General features: G+C 40.0%; 1 long non-coding RNA gene across 1 annotated transcript; it reads left to right on the top strand.

Annotated features, from left to right (window-relative positions):
- The first annotated feature begins 1,838 nt into the window (after window positions 1-1,838).
- Window positions 1,839-26,563, top strand: LOC113091661 (uncharacterized). The gene is made up of 3 exons (XR_003287420.1): window positions 1,839-2,374; window positions 26,201-26,307; window positions 26,503-26,563. It is a non-coding gene; the product is annotated as an uncharacterized LOC113091661 (long non-coding RNA).

A 26,563-nucleotide genomic window follows, 5' to 3' on the forward strand; every position in this document is an offset into this window, starting at 1 on the left:
AGAAAAACAGAGGGAGAGGGAGTCGGGCCAGGACAGCGCCTTGAGTCTCACCAGCTGCACCCTGTCTTTAAGGAGGGGATGGAGAGGCAGCTCATTGAGGCCCTGGCAAACGCTAGATCGTAAACTTTCCCCTGCCTCTCCCTTTGATTGTCCTTGGACATCTGCCTGGCCCTCCCATCAGGAATGTGTGGCAGCTGTTTGCTGCAAGTGCCTTCACCGTGTGAACTCGGGCCTGTGCACGGGCCCTGGCTTAATGAATTGAGCCAACTCTAACCAGGTCGCCTGGGACACCCGTCTGCAGTGCATAACTCTGCTGTGGGGATGACAGGCAAGTGCAGGGGGCTGGAGGCTGGGAAATGTATATTATGGAGGTTAACCATTTGCCCCTGCACTGTAATTGGCTTAAATTGTCTCGGAACTGGATTTACTTGGGTGTGTGTTTGTGTGCACAGAGGTGTGTGTATTTATGTTGGAGGAGGGGCTTTCCAGACTCTGAAGAGCAGTGCAAAAGTTCAGTCATGGATAAGAACGTGTGTGTGTGCGCTCACATTTGGACGGCCCTCCTTAAAGGAAAATTCCGGGTTCAATACAAGTTAGGCTCTTTTGACAGCATTTGTACAAAAGAGTGGATTCCCACAAAAATAACTTCTACTTGTCCCTCTTTTTTTTTTCGTAAAAAGTGGACAAATATTTGAAGGATTTAAAAGCAGAAATGTGGAGATCATTATTCTGTTCAAACTAATTTAATTAGTTTCATATTATTATTAATTATGTTATTGTTAATTGCACTGTTTGTAAAAGTTTTATAAAATCTTGCAGTAATTAATTATTATTATGATGATTCTTATAAAAATAATATCAATAATAATAACAATTATCGTTATTATTGTTGTTTTGTTTGGTCTGTAAAGCTGTTTGTTAAAATTATAATTCAATAAGTTTGTGCAGTAATTCTTCTGTTCAAACTATTTATTGTAATAATTAATACCATTTTCATATTATTATTAGTTATTTAGCATTTATTTTATACAAATTGTCGTTTGATCTGTAACACTGTGAGAAGTTAATAAAATGTTGCACAGAATTTCATGTTGAAATAAATTATTTGTAATAATAATAACAACAACAACAACAACAACAATAATAATAATAATAATAATAATAAAGTAAAAAAGCTGTAAATCAGTTTGTTAAATTAAAATTCAATAAAAGCTTGTGCATTAATCCTTCTATTCAAACTAATTGTTTAAATAATTAATAATATTGTAATAATAATACATAATGTTATTTTATTATAATTATTGCCATTATATGAGCTGTACATCTGTTAAATCATGATGTAAGATGTTTTAGGGTTTATGCAATATGCATAACTTCATTCAGAATTTGTATTTTTTTTTAATACTTAAACTCATGTTAACATGCATATTGTTTATGTATTGTGTCTACATTATTGAAGCAATGAGTATTTGAACGTTTATAGACTGGCCCCATTGACTTTGATTGTAAATGCCCAGATTTATTTGTTTATTTGTTTACTTTAAAGAAAAGTAGGAAATATATATTTTTGATGATCATCATTATGCCACAAATGACATTGACTGAGTTCAACTTTTATCGAACCCAGAATATATAACACATGTAGTATTTAAGTGATCTTACCAGCTCTCGCTTACATATTAGCATTAAGTCTAATGCGTCAGTCTAAGAGTAAAGCAGTTAGAGAGGATGAGAGCAAGACTCTGGAAAAGCGCCAGACTAAGTAACGGCGCTCCGGTCTCTTCCAGAGCAGGCGGGGATTCTGTTAACTCACCACACCTTATCTGCTCTCACTAAGACAAGCAAGCGAGCACTGAAGAGGCAGCAGGGATACAAAGATTAATCATGGAGCAGGCAGACACTGCAACTAATGCTTCACTGCAGGAGAGGAGCAGCTTCTGGTCGGCACAGCGTACTGTATCAAGAATGGATTAATCCACATCACAATGCATTTACAAGCGCAGACAGCTTTTTGCTTAATTGTATGGCAGGTGCTCCAATCAAAATAAAGTGCACCTGTGAACAGAAAATCAAGGATTAGTTTATGAATCTATTTGTTTGATATCAGAATAGTCATTAGATCAGCTTTTCTGAATTATTATGAAGTATTTGTGAATTTATCTGATTGCATGACTACACAGCTGTTGTTTTTGTTTTTTAAGGTTGCACACACCCGCCATGCAAGAAAATACTTCTTGGCGGGCCGGCATATGTTTACAGCAACACGTCTCGGGATAAAATTACAAAGGTGTGGATGCTGAGAGGATGGGAAATCCCTGATGCAATGTGGAATGCTTTGATAACTCTCTGTCTTCTACTTGAAAGCACGGGAAAGGTTAAGATCGCAGTCTCAATTCATCTAAGTGTTAGTCTTAAGCAGACTTAGGGATTACAGATAACGTGGGGAGTCCTGCTTCCAAACACGCAGACCAACAAGTCAAAGGTGCTGACAGGAGGAGAGGAATCTGGCTGTTTGTTTGAGAAAGCAGGATTAAATGAATGGTGCTATTTTCAGAGCCGTGTCTTAGCATGTTCTGATATGTTGCGACATGTCGCTCATGTGGTTGATGTAGGTTTGAGTCAGGCTTGCATCATTTCTCAGTCTTGTTCCCCCATTCTTCATTTCCTTGAATATATGATTAAATAAAGGTGCTATTTTCAGTGCTGTGTTTCCATTGTTCTTTATGTACTATTTTGGCACACATGTTCTGGCATGTTAAGCCATGGTGATTATGTGTAGAGCGCAGGTTTGAATCCGACTTGCATCGTTTTTATCCTTCTCGCTGATATTTTGATTATAAAAGGTGCTGTTTTCAAGGTTACGTTTTGATATGTTGAGCCATGGTGCTAATGTGGACAATGATGGTTCGATTCTAGTTCATGTCTTAATTTCCTCTCATTCTCCCTGTCATTTTCTTTTCTTTTCTTTTTTCTATGTTCCTCATCTTACACCATGTCTACACAGGACGCGAGTAGCACAACATAATACTATAGAACACATAATAATCAGTGATGCTGTCTACACTGGATGCGGCACGATGCGTTATGACAAATCCCAGACAAAAACCGCTGCTGTGTTCTATGATGCACTGACACAAATTTCAAATGATTTTTAACGATCACATTGTTGTGTCCAGTGTAGACAGACTTTAGCTGTTGCGGTGTTGCGACATGGCAACTGTCGTGTATGGTATAGACACGGTGTTAGTTCACCGTTTCTAATATGTTTGAGCCATGGTTATCATGTGGACAGTGCTACTTTGAGTCCAACTGGTGTCATTGTTCAATCTCATTTCCCCATTCTTTCTTTCATTCCCAGTCCTCTGTAGGATTAAATAAAAGGTACCATTTTCATGGCCATGATTTAACATTTAGCACACTTGTTCTGACATGCTGAGCCATGGTGCTCATGTGGACAATGCAGGATTGAGTCCAGCTCATGTTATTTCATGGCTCACATAATTTCTCGATATTGTTTCCCCCTTTCTCCATGCCATTTCATTTACTCTTTATTCTCAACATATTATGACATGTTGAGCCATTGCACTCATGGCATGGAGTCTTGCTCCTCCCCTTCTCCCTGTCATTTCCTCTCCTCCATGATAAAATAAAGCATGTTTATTTATTTATTTTATGTTTTTTTTAAAGCAGTGACCTTGTGCTTAAAAATTTGTATTTTACATAGTACAATTATACGTTTAGCCATATCATTGTATATTATATTTTTCTCAATCTCCTTTCTATTTCCTCTCCATTATGTAATATAATTTTTAACAGCAAGAGACAAAAAAGCTATTCTCAGGAGTGCCAAATATCTTGACCTCTGCAAACTGACCCATGTGAATGGGTGCAGATGATGGCAGCTATGAATTTTATGGTCGGCATTTTTGTTTTTATATGACTCGTTTAGTAGCAGCTATGCAGATTAAAGCTTGCAGCTACAGTACTTTCCAACTTATTATAGACTTGCAAACAGAGTTTTAACAGATCGCTATTGGCTTGTTTGTAAGTTGTAGCTGTTTTCTTTTATTTGAGTTCTCTGCTTCGGTCTCCGATGAGGCAATACGGCACTCTCCTTACAGCATGATGTGTTGTTTAAAACCTAATCAGAGACTAACTAGTCCCCAGTTATTTGTTTCGGGGCCCTGACGCTTGAGAGTTCCCAGATGTTGTGGAAGGTAGGGAGTCGATTGTTTATACAGCAGTGAATCTTTTCCAAACACACACGTTCTATCAGCCTGCACGGCTATCTATCAGGGGAGGCAGAAGTTACAGTTTTTCTGAAGTCAGGCAGACACAAAAGCCCTTCGGCAGCAAATTACTACTCCCACCCCACCTGCTGAAGCCAGCGTGCTGGCGGCGCAGCGCTCAGACGTGAAACCTGCCTCCGATCGATCGGTTGTTGTTGCAGCTGGGCTCCGCTTGATGGTTTATTTAAGCGGCTCCACATGCTTGTGGAGGGGGGAAAAGCAGCTGAATACATAAAACAGGCTCTCAGAACCACTTTGTGGTCCGGGGGAAGAGTAAATGGAATAATAAAATCCAAATGGTTTCATCCTATTTTCTGGGCTCGTAAATCCGGGGAGTCACCATTTACCTTTATGATCCAACGCATGCGGAGAGAATATGGTGTGAGCGTGAGAGAGTCAGTGTGCATGTTTTGGGTGTTTTAGTAGAGGGATTCACCGAAAGACTGAGGAGCACATATGCTTACAGGATGGGATTTTAGGTGAACGATTTCATATTCGATTATTTATGTTTTAGTTTTCCTGACTGGGAATGCCAGTTTTAGCTTATGTTTGCTTTTCACCTTGCATCAGGCAGAAAATGTTTGATTTGAGTGCCATTCATTTTAAGAGGCCTCTAAATACTTTCACAGAAATTGTACAATGCAATGTGCAATATGAAAATAAACTTGGTGTAAAGAAAACTGACCAGCACATAACTAATGAATTGAGGTATAACCAAAGTTGCATGACTGAGAGCGCATGCCATCCAGTTCACTGGCTACTGTAATGACGCTTTTGCCAGTGAAAAGGCATTCTGTCTTTTGAGAGGCACTCTTGCATGGCTCTACAGAAAAAGAGAATGCTTTTAAGCAACCGGAGTGAAGAGAAGTGTGTTTAAGAAATGTCAAATATTTGCAAAGTTTCACCTGTGTGTACGACTGTGATGAGTCGCAGAGGTCAAGTCTAAATGTCTCGCACACAGACATTAATGTTCGTATCGTATTCTTGAAAGTGGATTTTTAGGTAGTTGTTTTGAATTCTGTTCCCCAAAGGTACATTTTAATATCTTTTTGAAATCCATGTTTTGTATTTGTAATTTTAAGGTTTGTACTATTAAAGAAATGTATGTATACCCCGAGAAAGAAAAAAAGTCTTCCCTGTATGTTTAAAATATGATTTTTGTTTGTCTTTCCATTTACTTAGTGATGTAGTCGTATGATTTACCAAAAACATATCCAAAACGTTTCTGCTTTGTTGCCAAAATTATGCAAAACCTGCAAAGCTACCTGAAAAACTATGCGCAAGTGCACCTATAGGTGGAAGGCTGCTTTAAACGCAAAGGATGGTCACACCAAATAATTTAGTTTTTTTTTTTTTTTTTTTTTGACAGCTTTGCAGGTAGATTTCTTGAATCTTGGAGGTTCTTCTGGATTTCTTCTGTCTCAGTTTGTTCTGTTTCTTCATGTCATTATAGACTGACTGATGAAGATGAGATCTCTGTGTGGAGCACTGGCTGCTGTCAGACTCCTTGTGCAAACAAAAACCTCATTGTATCATTACAATTAATGGCAAAAAATAATGTTTGTAAATGTAAACGTTTCTGTTACGTATGGTAACCCTCGTTCCCTGAAGGAGGGAACGGAGACACCACAAAGGTGACTGACGCAAAATGGGATATCGCTTCGATAGACCAATCTACTTTGAGTGTAAACTAAACAAGCCAATGCACATTGGCATGCAATTATTGCATCCAGCTGCCACTGATCACTAGGGTTGGGAATCGTTAGAAATTTTCCGGTTCCGATTCCGGTTCCGGTTCCACCTAACGGTTCCGGTTCTTATTTCGGTTCCATTAAAATCATTAAACAATTATTAAGAAATAGTCAGGGCCGTTTGAAGGAATTTGGGGGCCCCAAGCAAAATGGACATAGAGGCCCCCCGACCCCCGCACGCACGCAAAGCCTACAGGAACCACAGCATAGCCATACAGTTTAAGTTTACCCACACTTTATATAAATAAAAAAGGTTTACAGTGCAAATACTGCTTGAAAAAATAGTTTGGTGAGAATTCAATAGTGACTTGCCCTGTTTTTTTTTATAATATGACAGCACACACTTATCGGTTTAAACTATGGGCTGTGCAGAATATCAGCTATAATTATAGAGCTTGTGGTACCTTGTGCTATATAGAGGAAACATCAGCACTGAGAAGTGATGTATCTGTTGATGTTGTGGATGAAGTTGATGGTGTAGCTGGGAAAATAATTGAAAAAAAAAATCAGAAATTACCTGTGAAGTACGTTTTACCATTTCACTGTTAGCATATTGAAAGAGGTCACTATTAACACCTAAGGGGTGCGTTTCCCAAAACCATAGTTGCTAACTAAGTTAGATGATAGACACTTTGTAATAACAATCATTAAAAGATGGTAAATTGATAGTTAATTAATCTTTAGTTAATTGTCATTTAACTGTTAGCAAACAGTATTTTTACTTATTATAAAGTTTACCGAAAAAGTAAAGATATGTTAGCATTTCCATATTTTGATATTAGAAAGGAAGGGATGCAGGCAGCTGCTTTCACTACCAATGCTTAAAAACATCCCAAGCTAATGTTTGAATGTTACACGGAATTTATTGTGTGGTTTTCATAACCCCCATTTGGTAAATAGATTATCACGGTGGAATAGTATAGCATGCTATTTGCTATGCCACTTTCATCTAGGGCTGTAGCTATCGAATATTTTAGTAATCGCGTATTCTACCAAAAATTCCATCGATTAATCGAGTAATCGGATAAATGTGTTTTTGCTTATTAATATTAATTATGCAAGAGGAAATAAGACTCCTGGGTCTCTTAAAATGAACAACTAAGTTTCCTTTTTTAGAAAAAAAATATATATATTTTTTTTTAAATGCATAGAATGCATCAAAAATAAACATTTAATTATTATCCATTGTTTCTCTGTTTGTACTTGTACTGTGAAAAATGAAAATAAAGTTGACAGATTAATTAAGTGCATTTAAGTGCCATTCAGTTGGGGTTTTAAATAAAGCATTTTCTGAGATGCACATTAAACACAAAACATTAATTTAATTGATATTTGGATTATTGAAAATTAAGCACACTTAACTTTTTGGTAAACAAAGGGGATTTACTATTAAAAATAAAACATGGAAGAAATTGTGTGTTTAAACCTTAAATAAAAAAAAAAAAAACTACTACTACTTTTTTTAGTAGTAGGCTATGTACATTATGCTGAACAATTGTAATACATCTCTGGCAAATACTTGTCTAAAACAGGACTTTTATTTTGACGGGTTGATGTACCTTTACAGTTCTGTGTATGTGATGTGACCATAGAGGCTAGTTTGCCCGCGCCCTCAAATCAAAACACTGCTGACTCCTTGCAGTATGCGATTTCTGTTCTGTGTCTTCCTTATCCCGTTAAAAAACGTTACAGTAACCATATTCCTTCCGTTCGAAAAAAAAAAAAGTTGCACTAACTGTTTGTTACAAGCAGCATTTGCCATCAGGCAGGTAGCTAACATAAACATATTTTTGCTAGCCTACCTGCTGCAAAATTACACCAATTGTACAAGACTGACAAGTAAAGCTATTTTATCCAGTGCAATTTATCACTTACCATTATCTTGTTTTTTTCTTATCCTCCTCTTCCTTTCTCTTCTGGCTTCCTGAAGCATAATTCCGCTTCATGACTGCCGAGGAGGTTTTGTATTTTGCCGGTAGCAGAGATCACGTGGTTGGCTGGCTGCTTTCAGCGACTACTGAGAGGGGCCCCCTTGAGGGGGATCCCGATAGCAGTGTCATTACACGTTACTGCATTGACGATCAAAGGGGCGCTCACACAGTGTCGTTGCATTTTATTCTTAACCAGTCGTTGTCTTGGGGCCCCAAGCCAGCTCGGGGCCCCAAGCAATTGCTTGGTTTGCCTGCCTTGTCGCGACGAGCCTGGAAATAGTGGTAAGGAAAAATGCACAATACTCAACTACTCAATGCTCAATACTGTTTATTACTTACTGTCAACTTAAATTAAAAGTTGGTAATGTCAAAATGCAACATATATTACAGTGTAAAGATCTTCATAAGTAGGGTGGGATATTTTTTTGACATTTTCTGGTTCGGCTTCTGGTTTCATTTAAATGAACTATGTTTTTTACTATTTTACCTTCACTGAATGTAGCATTGCTGGAAGGTAGTAGGTAATGTTTAGTAATGCTAGTCCATCAATCAGCATGTGTTTCAAAGTTGTTGTTTTTTACAATATCAATAACGTTTTGCTTTTCAAGCAGGAATAAGCTCCTAAATAGTCCCTTGAGGGCTATTGTGTTTCTGCTGCGTGGCGCCTGCTTCGCGTTTTCTGTGTCTTTACACACCAGAATCGTGCCTGGCGCGCTGCTGCTACTGTGGGTGACATAGAGGGAGACCGCCGACATACCAGGCTCTTGTCTTCATGACAAAAATATAAATATATATACGCGTTTTCCGCGCGGCTCGAGCATGGCTGAGACTCGCGTCGCACGCAGGCAGTCTGCAAGCTCTAACCTGTTAACATGGGAGCCGAATTCAAAACGGACACGCCACGCAGCTGAGACGCTTGCGCCACGCATCCAGTGTATCACCGGCCTCAGACAAAACGATGTGCAGTTATCAAAGGCGCGAGTGCACATACAGTCGTGGGAAATAATGTGTTCGGCAATTAAAGACGCGACAGCGCAACGAGTCTGTGGAATGTGCGTTATTGGAATCAATGTGCTCAGTAATTAAAGAGGCAGAGAGGTGTGTCTGTCATTCAGTTCGTGACATCCTTTACGGGAAATGCCGAATATTCAGAACAGCGGCGCAAGGCTGCTCACAGCGCTTGGTCACGTGTTGCACAAGAACCGTTTTTAGAACCGAAACTTAGAAAATGCTCACGGTTCCGGTTCTTTTCAAAGAACAAAACCGGTTCCGAATAAGAACCGGTTTTCGGTTCCCATCCCTACTGATCACAGCGTGAGTATAAGAAGGCAGCAGGTGCAATGCATACCAGGTTTTCGCTGAGGAGCCAAGCCAGAGACCTGGCAGCTCAGCGGCGGTACAGCAACCATGGCGATGGGACGTGGCGTCTCCGTTCCCTCCTTCGGAGAACGAGGGTTACCATACGGTGACCGACGCAAAATGGGATCTACCAAAGCGCCATGGGTGCTGCCCCTTCCAGTGACCTGTGCGAGTCGCCTGCTCTCCTATTAGGTGTAGGCCGGGGCTTGGAACAAGTAGTTCCAATCACCATTGTCAAAGTACTACCTCACTGGGTAAGACTGGATAACACTGGGAAAACGTACCCGTTCCGTTTGGGACAGGGACGCTGCGGAATCCCCATCCTTACCGAAGGAGGTCTTGGGAGCAAATACACATATAGCATCTGTTTAGGTGTATATGGAGAAATTTGAGGTGATTAAAACCCTCTTGGGAAGGCAGAAGTCTGGCGGGAAAACACAGGCTCTAAAGCTATACCATGGACTATAAACATACAAGTACCACTTAGATCTCAGTACGGAACCCAGCCTTCCATGGTTCTCACGGATTCATCATGAAGGCCTGGCGCCGGACGTTCTGCTGCATCCAGCTTCCTAGGGTCTACAGTACGGACACTCTGGAGCAGTTATAGCAAGCCGACACTAACCGGGGCCTCTCAGTGCCACTACCCATTTGAGGTGAGAACACAGGAGGATACCGGCTCTACACAAAGGCTATAGAACCTAGCGAATGTGTTAGGGGTCGCCCAGCCCACAGCTTTACAGATATCTGTCAGCAAGGCGCCATGAGCCAGCGCCCAGGAGGATGCAACACTTCTAGTTGAGTGAGCTCGTAACCTGAACAGGCAGGGCACACCCTGAGCCTGAAAAGCCAGGACTATGGCATCCAAAATCCAGTGGGCCTTCGTCTGCTTAGAGAAGGCACTCCCCTTATGCCAGCCTCCGTAACAGACAAAGAGCTGGTCTGAGGTCCTGAAGCTTTGTGTCCGGTCTACATAGCATCTTAATGCTCGGACGGGACAGAGCAAAGCCAGGGCTGGGTCTGCCTCCTCCAGGGGCAGTGTTTACAGGTTCAACACTTGGTCTTTGAAGGGTGTATTGGGAACCTTGGGCACGTATCCAGGCCGGGGCCTCAGGATTACCTGGGAGTTGAGCCGCCCCAAACTCTAGGAATCGTTGACCGAAAATGCATGCAGATCCCCTACCCTCTTGATGGAGGCCAGTGCAAGCAGGAGGAGAGTTTTCAATGAAAGAAACTTTAGCTCAAGTGAATGCAAAGGCTCGAATGGGCCCTGCTGTAGTGATTTAAGCACTAGAGTCAGGTCGCAAGAGGGTATAGAGGGGGGCCGGGAAGGATTTAACCTCCTAGCCCCTCTAAGAAACTTGACGAGGAGGTCATGCTTACCCAAAGATTTCCTATTCACGGGGTCGTGGTACTCAGCAATAGCGGCAACCTGGACTTTGGAGGGAGACAGCCTTCACTCCAGCCCTTGCTGAAAAAAAGGAAAGCACGACCGCAATCGGGCACCTTCGGGGGTCTTCTCTGCGAGAAGAACACCACTCGACGAACAGGTTCCACTTCAAGGCGTAAGTGTGTCTCATAGATGGTGCTCTTGCCCAAGTGATGGTGTTCAATACCTCTTGGGGTAGGTCACCTAGAACCTCCACGTCCCATCCAGGGACCAGACATGGAGTTTCCAAAAGTCTGGACGCAGGTGCCAAATAGTGCCCCATCTCTGAGTCAGTAGATCCTTCCTCAGAGGAATCGGCCAAGAAGGGGCTGTCGAGAGGAGCACTAGTTCGGGGAACCAGGTCTGAGTTGGCCAATACGGCGCCACTAGCAAGACTTGCTCCTCGTCCTCCCGGACTTTGCACAGTGTCTGTGCGAGAAGGCTCACTGGGAGAAACGCATACTTGCGTAGGCCCTGCGGCAAGCTGTGTGCCAGTGCATCCTTGCAGAGCATTCCTTCAGTCAAGGAGTAGAACAACTGTCAGTGAGAGGTCTCTGGAGAAGCAAACAGGTCTACCTGAGTGGCTCCGCATCGTCTCCAAGTCAGCTGGACTGTCAGGGGATGGAGTCACCATTCTCCTGGGAGCATTGCTCAAGACAGCTCATCGGCTGTACGGTTGAGCCGGCCCGGAATGTGAACAGCATGAAGTGACCTCAGAACCTTCTGACTCCAAAGGAGGAGGTGGCGGGTGAGTTGTCGTGAGGGTGGAGGAGCCCACTGGCCGGTTTCTGGCAGTAAAAGGTGAGATCCACGACTTGGTGAGCTCATCATGCACCTTCCGGAAGAAAGGCACTGGGGTGGGGCGCTGAGAACCAGCACGCACCACCCCGAGAAACCAATCATCCAGCCGCGAGGACTCGGGACTCGGTGGAGGATTCCACTTGAGCCCTACCCTCTCGGCAGCCTGGGAAAGCATAGCCGCCCTGCTGCCATCAGGGCAGCAGCACAGCTGAGTCTTCATCCGACAGCTCTCCCTCCGATGCTGAGATCGACATCCGGTCGGGGGGAAGCCCACTGGATACCGCTGGTACACTCCTTGAAGAGGGCCCAGCATGTTTCGTGGGTTGCTCCACTGGATCGGAGGTACAAGAGGAGTGGTGGTCCCCAGAGGGTTGGTTCCCTGCGAGGTTTGCCACCACTGTGACCCTCAAACCACCCGCGCTACGGCCGGAAGTGGTACTCGTCTGTCGGCTGTCAGAACAAGCCCTAGATCGCGGCAGCGGCAACGGGACTCCGCCCCCCTGAAGGTAGCGGAGCCTGGTTTCGCAGCTCCGAGATGGTCATGTTCCCGCAGTGAGAACATGACGCATCCACGAAAGCCAACTCAGCGTGCTTAACGCCCAGACACGTGAGGCAACGATCGTGACCATCACCCTGTGCCAGGTAACGACCGCATCCAGAAACGCATCCGTGGCGCTCTTTTAGAGGAAATTCGCTCTTAGGAAACACTCACTCGACACTGGAACGGCCGCCGCTGAAACACCGTCTCGCCAACACAGGAAGCTTCCCATGTGCTGAACTCGCAGTTCACCATAGACACAGTTGAGGTAAGCAGAACGATACTGTCGCTCGGCTTTGAAGCAAAAGCTGGTATGCATTGCACCTGCTGCCTTTTTATACTCACACTGTGATCAGCGGCAGCTGGATGCAATAATTGCATGCAAATGTGCATTGGCTCATTTAGTTTACACTCAAAGTAGATTGGTCTATCGAAATGATAGCCCATTTTGCATCGGTCACCGACGTGGCGTCGAGAGTGACCGACTGAAAGGGAACTGATATTTCCTACTGACACACTACAGCAAAAGATAGAAATAACTGACTTAAAACCACCAAAATACCAGTCTTCTAATCATTTTGGCCACCGCTGGATATACAGTATAAATCAAAATAATGGATAGGTAAATCCTAACGTTTTATGAAGAGGTAAAAGTTTATGCTCTCAAAAAGAACATTTCCTCTGTTTGGAAGAATCTCTGGGCTCCATGTGTTGGATAATCTGATAGAGACACATGCTTACAGAGGCACTTTATTTGTGTTTGGAAGTGTCTGTGTACAGTCATCCTGCCTGTGATGACTGCTCTTGAGCTGTGGAGGCCCAGAGCTGTCAGCGGAGCGTCAAGGTCGAGTCATGACTTTCCTTATAGAGGGGTCACAAACAACACAGAGCTCTGCCCATTTCCTTCCCATGGGGCCAAGGCAAGGATGTGTCCCGAACTTCCTACTGCCACAGAAACTGAGAGAGATCCACTCAAAGGAAACATGGTATACTTACAAAAAATAGAAATGACATCTTCCTTGCATGCATATTTGTTTATACATTTGTTTGTTTGATTGCTTGGTTGTTTATTTGGCCACATTTTTATTTTGATAACTTGTAAAACATTTTTAAATAATTTATTATTTTATTTTATTTTATTCAATGAAATGCAACATTAACAACCATTACTTTCTTTTTACCAAATTAAAATGCCAAAGCATTTATACATGGAGATATTTGAAAAATGATCAAATTGAAAGCGACATCGGGAATTAATGAACACATTTAAATATTTGTATATTCAGAGTGAATTCTTTCAAAGATATCTTTTGGATGCTTTAGAGCATTTGTTTGATCACTCTCACCTTGGAAAGCTTATTTACTGTCTCTTAAAAATGTCTAGAAGCACACAGCACATATTTTACTTGTCATAACAAGGTTAAACGTCATAAATTGGCCACATTTCAGGATAAGCAAAAGCCAATGCACATAAAAATAATTTTTATAGTGGAAAATATAGCTTGGTCAAATGGAGTTTTATTTCTTTTTCTTATTATTACAAATGAATGTAGACTTTTTTTTTCAAGAATGTAATGGTACTGTTTTTTATATCATGGCCATACAGCACAGCAGACTCTAATTTAAGTTTACAGTCCAGTTAAAAAGAACACTGCACAGCTTTGTCAAATAACTAGATGTTAAATATTACTTTCATTTCAAATAAAACAATCATGGACATAAACTATAACCATTTCTAAAAGTGCAAGCTTCTTGGATTGTATTCCACCTTGCTATCAGTTGTCAAACAGTTTCGGTTGACTTTTTGAAACACTTTGAACCAGCAAAGGTAAGTCTTGCAAAAGAGTCAGATGCTCTGATATTTGGGATATTTCTGTAAAATCCCCAGAGATGAAGCCTGCCCCAGAAAACGCTAAGGGCTGAAAAATATTATGAGAGAACCACTGTTTAAGCAGACCTCAGGTTCATGGCAAAGAAACAGAAAATAGCAAATCCCCGTAAGAGCTAAACCTTCACCTATTTACAGAAATACTAGGCAGCAAGATGAAAATATGAAAATCAATGGAAAATATTTAATGTTCTTCCAGTCTAACGGGGGTTATATTGCATCTCTTTGTCCTGCATTTAGACAAAGTCTTCCATTCATTAGTAGCTATGCTACTTCAGTTCTTTCTTTCTTTCTTTCTTTCTTTCTTTCTTTCTTTCTTTCTTTCTAGGATGAAATGATGATTACACACAGGAAATTACATTAATATTCTGAAATCGTTATCAATCTCTCTGTGTCTCTCTTCTAATCATTCAAACATGTTTGTTTAATGATCCTGCAATTTCTTTTGAAAATAGCATAAATGACTGGCAACAGGTTGTCCCATTTCTTGAGTAGCGTGTCATTAGAGAAACAAAAGGTAGTTTAGGGGCCATGAATCCAAAGCTGCCCAATATAAAAAAATACTCATAACCCTGAGTTATAAGGTTATGCACTTTAATGTCACATATGGGATACAGCTCACAATAAAAGTACAAGTTATTTCACCTTTCAAATAACTAAAGATAAAATAGTCTTTCTTTCTTTCTTTTGGCAAACTTTCTTTTGGCAAAGAAATGCATATCTAACTTTGCAATTTTGGCAAAGTTAGATATGCATTTCAGATTGCTTGCTGTTTAAAATCTGTGTAAAAATCTGGTTAACACTTTAGTATAGGGTCCAATTCTCACTAATAACTAGTTGCTTATTAGCATGCCTATTATTAACATAATTAACTTCATGTATTATTGTAGTAATCTACAACAGACCATTTTACAGTATTCGGTATAAAAGGATAACACTGTAGATTAAGGGATATTCACTATTAACTAAAATTCTAAAACTACTAACTTGCTGCTTATTAATAGTAAGGTAGCTGTTACGTTTAGGTATGGGGTAGGATTAAGGGTTTTAAAATGTAGTCATGCAGAATAAGACATCAATATGTACTTTATAAGTACTAATAAACAGCCAATATGCTAGCAATATGCATGCTTATAAGCAACTGGTTAATACCTCACTATTATTTCACTGCTTATAGCATGCAGATTACTAGCATAATAGGTCCTTAAAATGAAGTGTTATCACATGTAAAAACTGTGTAAGTATTGTACAACTTCTGACCTTGATGGACTGAACAAAGAACCGAACCTCAAAAGATTTCTACGTCAAAGAAGGCATAGCTAAATTTTCCAGAAAGTTCGCCTTGGCAAGCTATTTCAAAAGAACTCAATATGAACTTCGTTTTGGCTTGACTCTGTTCGAAATGACATCACACATTCTTAGATTTTGCCTTAAGTACATCTTGGTCTTTAGAAGTCAGGACAGCAGGAATAAATGCTGTTTCATTGGTCATGGAAAACTAAATTATGACTGTTTATGACAACATCTAAAAGTGAATTTGATTTAGAAACAAATATATATTATTATTAATGAAATGTGTGATGTGAACCCTTTAAGTAATCAAGAAAAGTCTATAAAAATGCAAGTGCTCACACATGCCAGCAGTTGTCAACAGTCCTGTAATACATCCAGAAGACTGGCCCCATAAACGTTTATTGTGTGTCATCACTTTTGGTACCTGTTACCTTTTTCCTCTCTTATACCACCAAGAACATCAAACCTTCCTGGATTTGTGACAGGCTCTCTAATTACCTCTGCTATTTACGGTGCTCGGCCCGTCTGTTACTGATTTCTCCATTATCTTGACAGTCAACAAACTGGTCCCATTAGAACGGCCGTGCACGAGGCTCGCCTGGGGCAGGCCTGGGCTTTGGTGACCACAAATCGCTTCTGTATTAAAAGTCACCATGTAATAACTGCCTTCAGCTTTATCGCTGAAGTGCCTGTTTTTGAGTGAAGGGCTGGAAAAAGCAGGGTTATTTCTTTGTACAAGCTTTATTGACTGACCCGTACGTTCTGTGTGAGAACCTTTGAAGGTTCTGGAAGATGACTTAAACCTTTTAACCAAACCTCTGATCTCATTCTGGTCACTCTACAGCCATTACCTTATGTAAATGAAGATAAATGGCTTTTAGACTTAAAAATAAGAAGCTGTCTTCCATTATTCCGATTTCAGACGTTCATACATTAGTGCTGTTCTCTTGTATAGCAATTAGGCACCGCCAAAGAGTGCTATGCTTACTGAGCAAGTCAAGAGGAAATAGCCACACACTGACCTGGAAGAAATGTGTCTTTCCAGGTCATGTCTGGGCTGCACAGAGGTCCAACCCCATTTGAGAGAGTCCTATACATGTGGATGTTTAGAGTAAAGGCTGCGTCATCAAACATGACATCATCACAGGAATATTTACTTAGCTCTATGTGGTATAACGATGTGTTATCCTGTGTGCTTGAAGCAAAACTTTGATGACTAAGAGGCAATAAAAATATTTACTTACAGGTTTTGTTTTGCATACTTTTGTTTTGTTTTGTTTTGCATACTTTTGTTTTATTTAGTTAGTTTGTTTGTTTGGTTATTACTTGTTTTGTTTAGCTTTGTGTTTAGTTTTGTTTTGAGAAACAAATTCAGAATGTGTCCCTAGTTATAAACAAGCTAAAAGCCAATACATTCAGTCGTTTTAGTAATGCTGTTAACTTTCAAAACGTTTGGCCTTAAAATGAAACATCAAATGAAGAAAATTTAAATAAACTCCTCTCTTTCTATAAACACGTCTCCATGAAAATGGACAGCTTCTTGACAGTTTGACATTGTTGATGAGATGTGACTTTAGAGTAAAGGTCATTACTCCTCCTCCATGATGCCTTTACATGTCACTCAGTAGAATGGTGTGATGACCAATCAGGGCCTGGCATGCCTAAAGCTCTAGGGGTGGTCAGAAGTCGTCAGGATTGGCCGGCTGTGTGAAGGGGAGGCTAGGTCAAACCTTTGACATTTGCTGTGACACTAGCCCTCTATTTTTATGTTGGAGCCTTCTCGTGCCAATTACTTTTTTTTGCCCTGTATAGGGGTATCAAGTTGCAAATGTCACCAATAGAATGGACTTTGTTATTAGAAACTTTGTGTGTTTTTGTGGGCTTGCATGCGCACATACACCACTATTCCCTTTGTTGACCTCTGCTGGCAATTTAGCTTTAATTGTTAATCAGTTAACCAACTTTATAGTATTTAATGAAATATACAGCAAAAAATAAAAAATAAATTTGACAGAAAACCATTGATGACATTGCTGAGCTTGGCTGCAGATGCCTGGAGATATCAGTCTGACACTACAGTGGACAAAATTCTGACTAGATTCTTGTATATAGTAATGAGCCAAACAAGGTCGACCAGTCAGTAAACTTTGGCTCAGATTTCACTGTTTAATAAGCTCGTGCTATGAATGTCATACAGGAATTTGATATGAGCATGCTCATTCTCTGAACTTACTTGTCAGCCATTTTGCTGTATATTTCTTAAGCTTTATATCAGTTCTATACATTTATTTACATGCATATATAGTAAATAGTTAAAAGGGAGTCATAATGTGTGTGTGTGTGTGTGTGTGTGTGTGTGTGTGTACAACACACACACACACACACACACACAGTGACTTTGTGTGAAACTCTTTGTCCTCAGTCTGAAGGTTTCATTCTTTTGGTTCTACATTTTTTTTTTTTTTATGGGATGTACCACAGTCAAGCCAATAAAGGCAGATCCTCCAGTTAAAAAAATAAAACCTAGCATGATAGGTAAAACAGTGGTATTGGATCGTTCTATTGAATGACTTTGAGATTTTATGTAGCCCTCTGGGTAGATGAAGTGTTACGGACTATACGGCCATTGTGTTTAACAGAGCAGGCATAAAAACAAAATTGCTAAAAGGTGCGGTGGAGAACACATCATTCGAAGTTACCGTGCAGAACACAAGCATCCACAATCAGTTTTTTTTGCAAATTTCAGCTGAACTGATCGACCATACATTTTGTTAATAGGTCATGTAGTCGAGTAACAGAAGTGCACACACATTATAGCACATAAAAGCTGCCCAGAGGGAGAGAAGCTTAAAACCTCAAAGTTGAACAGTATCTTAAGTATTACAGAGGGAACCTGGGGGGGAAAGGCCAAAGGGTCATGTGTTCTGTGTCACTTTTAAAACTCAATAACTTAATGGTGGCTGTGTTTCTTCTTCAAAGTATCAGCTTGTTTTATCTTTCCTGAAAGACCTTTTTGTTGTTTTTAAGGCAAGAAATTCCTAAGACGAACAGTTTCAGATGTTAACATAATTCACCTGTCCCTTAGGGAAAGGACTGCGTTTTAGTGACGGGTTGATTGTGTCAATATTCAGCTGGTTTTGAATGACTCCCTATGGCACTGATGCCTGAAAATATGGATTTTTCATCATCACTACTGCATTGACTCACCAAGGCGCTGGAAACAGTCACTGATCCCTGAGAGATATGTAACAGATTTGTTTTAATTAAGTGTGCAAACAAAAGAGAAATTGGATCGTTGGCTGAAACACTGGAACTGGAACAATAAAGCCACTAATTGCTGTTACTTTTTTTTTTTCTCCCAACCTGAATCGATAGCCATTGCTCAGCTGTACACAGCTCAGGCAGCACAGTAAATAGACTGAAAAGCGGAATTAGTCAGAAGTGAACTTACACTATTTGACTGTGATGTGCACTGAAGCATTCCAATTGAAGCAAATTTAGAGACAAATAAATAGTTATTTATTTATTCATTCATTTATTAATATTATCCATTTATATAATTAATAATTGTGGAACATAATTGATTTTTCCACCCGAAATAAGCTGTTTAAACTGTCATTTTTGTACTATAATGTGCTGTGTAGCCACACTATGCGGACATCCTGAACAAGGTGCCGCCAAACTCCCCTCTCAGGCTAACGTTGCTAAACTACAAAACCCAGCAAAATAAAACACTCAAAGGAATGGAACAATTTAGAAAGCACACCCCCATCTTTTCAAATGTGCTTTCTTTTGCGCCGTGGCTATTTCTCCGCACCCAGCATGGGCTCCGCTTTGTGGCTTTTAATAACTTGCCTTTCTTAGCCACTACCCCCTGAGACTTTTTTCAGCATTTCTATCTCTCCCCCTCACTTTATTTGTGCCGCCCTGTTTCTACCTACTAGCAGCTGCAAGGAGGAGCGAGGCCTATGCAGCGGAGGCGGCAGCAGCAAATTTCTTCCAGTTGCTCGACGCGCTAATCCTCCCCTTTTCTTCGCAGCTCAACCATTATATTGCAGTTTCATTGACTGGGAGGTGTTGTGTTGCAGTGGAATCAATAGCTGAGGGGATCCCAGCCCAACGATTAGCTTGTCAGTCAGGCCTGTGCAGTGGGAAGGGAGGGGAGGTAGCGTAAATCCTGGAATACCAGGGGCCACCAGCATAGAGAGGCAGGAATGCTGAGAGCCGTTGAGTGCTCTGCACCACCTGTTGTGGAAGGCAACATGTGCTGTATGTTTTAACCTTTTTGCTACTGTGGTTTAACCACTGGCCGCTACAAGGCCACCACCCCCAACCTGGGGTGAAACATGTCGCACACATGTACACGTTTTCACACTCACACAGTCATAACATCTCACCAGGACATCTTGTTCTGCATGTTTTGGAGATAAAGAAATGCACACTCATATTTTATGCATGTTAGCATTTTTGCACCAACTGTACTTTTTTGTGCCTAGATAGCTGTTATTTTATTATCACACTTTTTACTTCACTTTTTACTGAGTTAAAAAAAAAAAAAAAAAAAAAAAAAGCCATGGAAACCATCCCTCATTTAATTTTCATGTTGTTGGACTTTATTCAAAAGTAAGTTCTGCTCATTAAGCCTGACTGGTTTAGCAGTATTTCTAGAGTGCTGCTATAAAAATCTAACACCACAGCGACTATGGAAAATTGCAGGAACAAAGAGTAGATTATTTTTCTCAATTTATTTATTATTTATTTATTTTACATTCTGAGGATTATTTCTTCAGTAATTATTATTTTTATTTTTTATTTTTACAAAAGCCACAGAGCATGACATCAATGCAAATTTAATAACTGAGGATTCACTGAGTCATTGAATTATTCACCCAACCAATTTATTCCAAAATGCTGATTCAGTTGTTGAGGAACCAAAAGAAATGAGTCTTTGAATAATTAACTCAACCAATTCATTCCAAATCACTGTCTCTTTAAAGACACTTTTATTGAATCATTTATTAAATCAATTTGTTGAATCTTTTAGGAAAGACATCTGCTGTGTGTTGCAGTAGATTTGATGCAGCTCTGTTCGGGACTGTTTTTATTGGTGAAGCAAAACCAGACAATAACTCGCAATGTTGTTTCTAAAATATAAGATACTCAATATTAACTTCTTTATTATCTACCTGTTTTATAAAACCAGTGCTATACGATCACACTGGCTCTCAGAAACAACTCAAACCTTCAGTGCTAATTAATGTGGCATTTTTAAATTAGTAACAGATGACTGAACACATCTAGCAGCGGCAGATCCCAAAATTTGTGGAGTAACAAAGTAGTTCCACATAGTCTTTGGAATACTCATTTTCATACTGTTCACTGAACTGTTTTATGAAATCTTGAATATCCTTTGTAGTCCTTGTGCGATTTTGCATTGATATGGGGTGACTGCCTTTTAAAGGTCTAACTTTTGACTCAAACCATATGGAGATAAAGAGCCATTGAGACTACTAATACAAGTCTTCATGAAATATTGTTTTACTACTGTAATTGTTTATTTATTTACTTACAGTATCTTCCATTGTGTAGACATGCTAAAAACTGTCAATACAGTATGTTTTAAAGGAAGGCAGAAAAAAGACCCACTTAGCATTGCTCTGGTCTTGCTGTCATATTAGTTTTGGAGCATTTAATCAATTCTTCTGGATCTATCCCATGAGACAGCAGGCTTAGTGTTATTTTAATGTGGAGCAAAAAAATAAAAATAAAAATAACACACACTACACTATTAGAGTCAACATTACAGTGAATTTAGTAAGAACAAATCAGTGTGCCTTTAAAATGTTTGGCTGCTATTTCAAAGTGGACAGTTCGTCAACACAATGTCATGATGTTTAAAGGATTGGTGCAGACAAAGACAACATTATGTCTCCTTTTTATTGGTTAACTTTATATATGAACTAAAAGATCAGTTTTTTTTTTCATAACTATTATTATTTTATTCTTTGTGTTGTTGTTGCCCATTATCATTATCATATGGTTATGGACATCTTTTGCTGAGTCAGACCCATACAGACATCCCAGTCTTTGTGCTTAATGATCCTCTGAGCTTACAAATCGGGGTGGACAGGAGCGTGGCTTCAGCCTCCACATGAGATCAGTGTCACTGACAGTGTGAGTGAATGCATATGTGAGGCACTTACGTACGTGCTTTTCTGCCTGGCAGCCTGTGTGCTACTTTCTTAACATGATACCCCGGGCTACTGAAAGTTGACCTCACCTTAAAAAAGCACACTCTGACCCAAATCACTTTGTTTTTCTTTAGATCTATGACTTATTCATCATTTGACCCTTTGAATAAATGATGGCAGGTTTTAAATACACACTGTCCATATGCTCTACCCTTTCAGGAAGGTCAAAGATTTCAATAAGGTGATACAGTCAGTAGATATATTTAACGCACAATTGTTTAAATTATTATAAATAATACAATTTAATATGTGGTCTACTTGTAATACATAGGAACAACAACAATAAAAAAAAGTGATAAGTATATATCACTTTTTTTTTTGTGACCCTGGGCCACAAAACCAGTCATGGGCATATTTGTAGCAATAACCAACAATACATTGTATAGGTCAAAATTATTGATTTTTCTTTGCCAAAAATCATTAGGATATTAAAGGGTTAGTTCACCGAAACATTATGTCATTAATAACTCACCCTCATGTCGTTCTAAACCCGTAAGACCTCCGTTCATCTTCGGGACACAGTTTAAGATATTTAAGATTTAGTCCACAACTCTCAGTTGTAACGGTGGTTGATTTGTCCCCCACAATATAACCATAAAATAAAATAAACAAAAAAAAAATATGTTTAGTGGGAACCGAACTCAGATCCCCCAGGTGGCGACGCAATGTCGTAACCGCTAGGCCACACATAACCTGTAACATCAGCAGCACTCACATTAACCTGTTTCTCAGGCCGAAAGCCTCGAATGAAAAAAAAACAAAAAAAAAACAATCAGTTATTGTTCGGGCGCCAGACAGGTATATACTATATGCCTGTCACACTTTAATTTAGTTCATTCCGGATAGCACACCAGACTGACAAAACCATCCGTGTACAAAAGAAAGATAACAGAAATTCTAGGCAATTTAGATTTACTTTAATTTGATGACATCATTAATATGGACACTTTTCAAATAATTAAACAACACAATTTTCCATAACCAATAGAAACTAAATCGAACAAACAAGAAAAGAAATAAAAAAAAAAACACTTTTTAAAGATTTGAAAATGAAATAGGTGCGTGTATGTGTGTGTGTGTGTGTGGGGGGTTCTGTGGTTAGTGAGAGCAACTGACCAAATAAACAGCACGAGGGTGAGTGACCTCGGGACCTCGGCGGCGGCAGCCCATTTTAGCTCCTTCTCCACTCCAGCTCCAAATCAAAGATTTCGGGAGGTGCAAAATTTCAGATTGTTTTTAAAACTGTGAGAATTCGCCAGCCATGCGAATTGCCTGTTAGCAACAGACCCACCCGGTAGCGTAGCACCAACCCCTCTTCGCGAGCTTCCGGAAACACCCTCCGAGATCCAGCATTCACCCGTCAAAGACTGCCTCCACGGAGCAATTGGTCAGTAAGAAAACTCCCCCTTCTTAGTCTTTGAACGTGCCCCCTATATACACACTCCTCGTAATTAGTACTGTCCTCCAATCCTAAGATGTTTTAGTTGGAAGGAGGAGTCAAATAAACAAATGGGCAGTACAAAGATGTGTAACGCCACACAGTCCCTCCATTGAAACTATGTGTACGGTATACTATCCATGTCCAGAAAGGTAAGAAAAACATCTTCAAAGAAGTCCATGTGACATCAGAGGGTCAGCTAGAATTTTTAGAAGCATCAAAAATTCATTTTGGTCCAAAAATAGCAAAAACTACGACTTTATTCAGCATTGTCTTCTCTTCCGTGTCTGTTGTGAGAGAGTTCAAAACACAACAGTGTAGTGATATCCGGTTCGCGAACGAATCATTCGATGTAACCGGATCTTCTTGAACCAGTTCACCAAATCCAACTGAATCGTTTGAAACGGAATCGTTTGAACTAACCCTAACTAACTTTTTTTTTTAAATCTATATATATCTATATATATATATATATTAGTTAAGTAGTAGTAGAATTAATTGTAACGAATAAAGTTGGAAGTCCACAATTATTATTTTTTTTTTTTTTTTACTGGGACTGGAAGACTTTTTTTTTTTTTTTTGCTAGACTTTTTTAGGATGTCATTAAGCTTGTCTCTGCTGCCATGTGTGTCCTTAAAATTGGCTTATTTCAGAGTCCCATCTGAGAGGACGAGCATCCATCTGACAGCTGGAATTAATGAGTGGGGACCTGCAGTGGGTTGGCAGGTAGCAGGGGCACATGGAACAATGAGGCCTGTTGCTTGTAATCACTTGAAGCTGCTGTCATTAGTGTAGGCCTGATGCAGGACCAGCGTGGGCTCAGCGCAGAGAGGGCCAAGCAAGAAGTGTTGGCCAGCTGCTGCCAAGCTGTCATCAGGAGGGCAGACTGCTGAGGTGGGGTTGGGCGTGGTGGGGGGGCTGAGGGCGCCATTGCAGGAGCCGCTGGAGTCAAGGGCAGAACACAGTGTCCTGATGATTAGTGTCTGTTGTGAGAGAGTGTGTATATATCTGTATGTTTTGATGGTGTGATTTCATTGTGGCACTAGGCCACATTTTATGTGTGTGAGGTCGCTGATCAACACTTCTTTTGGCAACATTGCAGAGACTAAACGGACCACCTCCTGTTGGGACACAACCTTTTTAGGTTCTGGCGAAATGTTTGTGGTACATGACCTCTGTGTTTTTTTTATTCATAAGCGATTATTTATCAAGATGATACTCGTAGACTGCTCCATGATAATTTTCCAAATGTCATGATCTTTCCATGACTGACATCCAAAGTGTGAAGTATGTATACATAACAGAGATCCTGTGAGCGAAAGACACAAACTTATTTGTGTGTCAGCAACCTTCCACTCACCCATGTCTATAAGAAAGACCAAAAAAGGATGAAAAACATTTTCCAGTGTCCTCCCTAGTACTGGCTTAGCTATGGTGTTGATGTAAAATGATCAAATATGATAATAATACTAAAACTAAAATTAAATTAAATTAAATTAAATTACATGTAAGAATAAATACAATATATATATATATATATATATATATATATATATATATATATATATTGTATTTATTCTTACATGTAATTTAATTATATATATATATATATATATATATATATATATATATATATATATATATATATATATATATATATATATATATATATATATTATTATTATTATTATTTTATTTTTATTTTTTAGAACATTTTTGAATGTCCTCACCAGTCTTTTTGGTCCTCATGAGGAAACAAGCTTTTTTGAAAATCTAAAAGTGCAGACAGTTTTCTGTGAGGGTTTGATTTAAAGGTAGGGTTAGGGTATGTTGATAGAAAATACAGTTTGTACAGTAAAAAAAAAAAAAAAAAGACGTCTATTGAATGTCCTCATAAAGCATGTAAACCCATCCTAAACAGCACACTATACCATGGAAATCTGTGTGTGTCCTATATGTCCTCTTAATATATTGGGACAGGGCTAAGCTGGTCTCTTAAGAGTCCTTATGGAAAGGTCTGGGAGAATGTTGGAGGTTCTAAGGAGAAAACCTCCTCAAGAGGAAAAACATAGCAGCGTGTTAAGTTATTAAGCCCCACTTTGGGCAGTGTGTGTGAAACAAGCTCCCACAAGGGTGGGTGAGAATCCCTTAACTCACATTACCCCTCCCCTTAGCTTTGTCTCTTTTTCAGGACTAGGTTAGAAGGGTCACCCTCTTCATGTGGATAGGTCCTTTGGCCCAATTACGCTGCTACAGTGCTCAATTAGCCACAATCCCTTCTTTTCAAGGTGATGTTTGAAAGGGCTTTACATTTTTTAAGGTCTAAAGAAAGTGCGGGGACCCCCAAAGTGAGATAAAATTAGGGACATAAACGGAGGCTCAACCTAAATCATTGTCTGTGAAGTGCTTGCTGTCCTCAAATATTCATACACTTCTCTCGCTCTTTATCTCTTTGTCTGCCTCACTTTAAAGATCGAAGATGGCCTGGATTTTCATATTTCAAAAACATTGTTAAAAAGAAATATTTGTTCTGTATTTTATTTTTCACAAGTTACTATTATATTTTCTGTCCTGTGCCAGCAGCATTCGCCAGTATAAAATCGATACATGGGATATGACGAGGGTTTTCTGGGTCTAGACCAACCCTGGTGTCTGGTTAAAGAGGGTAGTTCAGGTACCCAAGCAAGAACACTAGGCTCAATTAGTTGTGGAATTAACCTGGTTTATATGATATAATAACAATATGGAGCGAGGCAGAAAATGTTTTGTTAAACAGCAGGTGGTCTCCACTCATTGGCAGAACGCCCGCTGAAGGCCTGAGCTGGGGTTGGCATCGCAGGGTTACATGGTCAGGCTCTTTACCGCATACCTTCCTAAAAAAAAAAACGATATTTGGAAACAACTTGATGGAAACTCTTCTGGCTGTATGGAATTAGATTCATAGCGATGAACCAAGCTCACTCTACACACACACACACACAAACACATTCAGGCCCCGAGCAAGGTCCAAAAACCTCTGTGTCTGCCCATCCATCTCTCTGTGTTGGCTGCAGCGTTCAATGACTCACCTGCCAAACTTTTTGTCCTCTTGTGCTGTAAAACCCCACGCCAGATGTAACAGAAACCCGCTATTCATGTGTCAGATGTTACTAAACTGCATTGTGAAAATGACATCTTGTTATCTTGCAGAAGAATTATAATGACTGCAACGACTCCTGTTTTCTATCCGCAGAAGAACAGACCATGAGAAATGGTCAGCTTGGGATAGAATCGGGTGATGTTTCAAAGTCGAAAAGAAGAAAAAAGTTGGATGCCTGTCAGACTTGATCTCCAGATCAGGTATAGTGTGATTTAAAATAATATTGGGGGATTTATGACATCCTTTTAATATTTTACTGATATTTTCCCACCATCTATATGTATTGAAAATATAAGGCTTTCAAAGAATCCGTATATGGCACTTTTGACGTGGTTAACCTTTTATTGCTCTCATGTGTGTTGATCTGTGCAGCTTATACTTCTTGCTTTTTACAGGCTGACTCATCTGTCCCATCAGAAGCAACACATGTGAACAGACGGCTTGCAGCATGGCTCA

The sequence above is a fragment of the Carassius auratus genome, unplaced genomic scaffold (assembly GCF_003368295.1).
Source record: "Carassius auratus strain Wakin unplaced genomic scaffold, ASM336829v1 scaf_tig00214259, whole genome shotgun sequence".
NCBI lineage: Eukaryota > Metazoa > Chordata > Actinopteri > Cypriniformes > Cyprinidae > Carassius > Carassius auratus.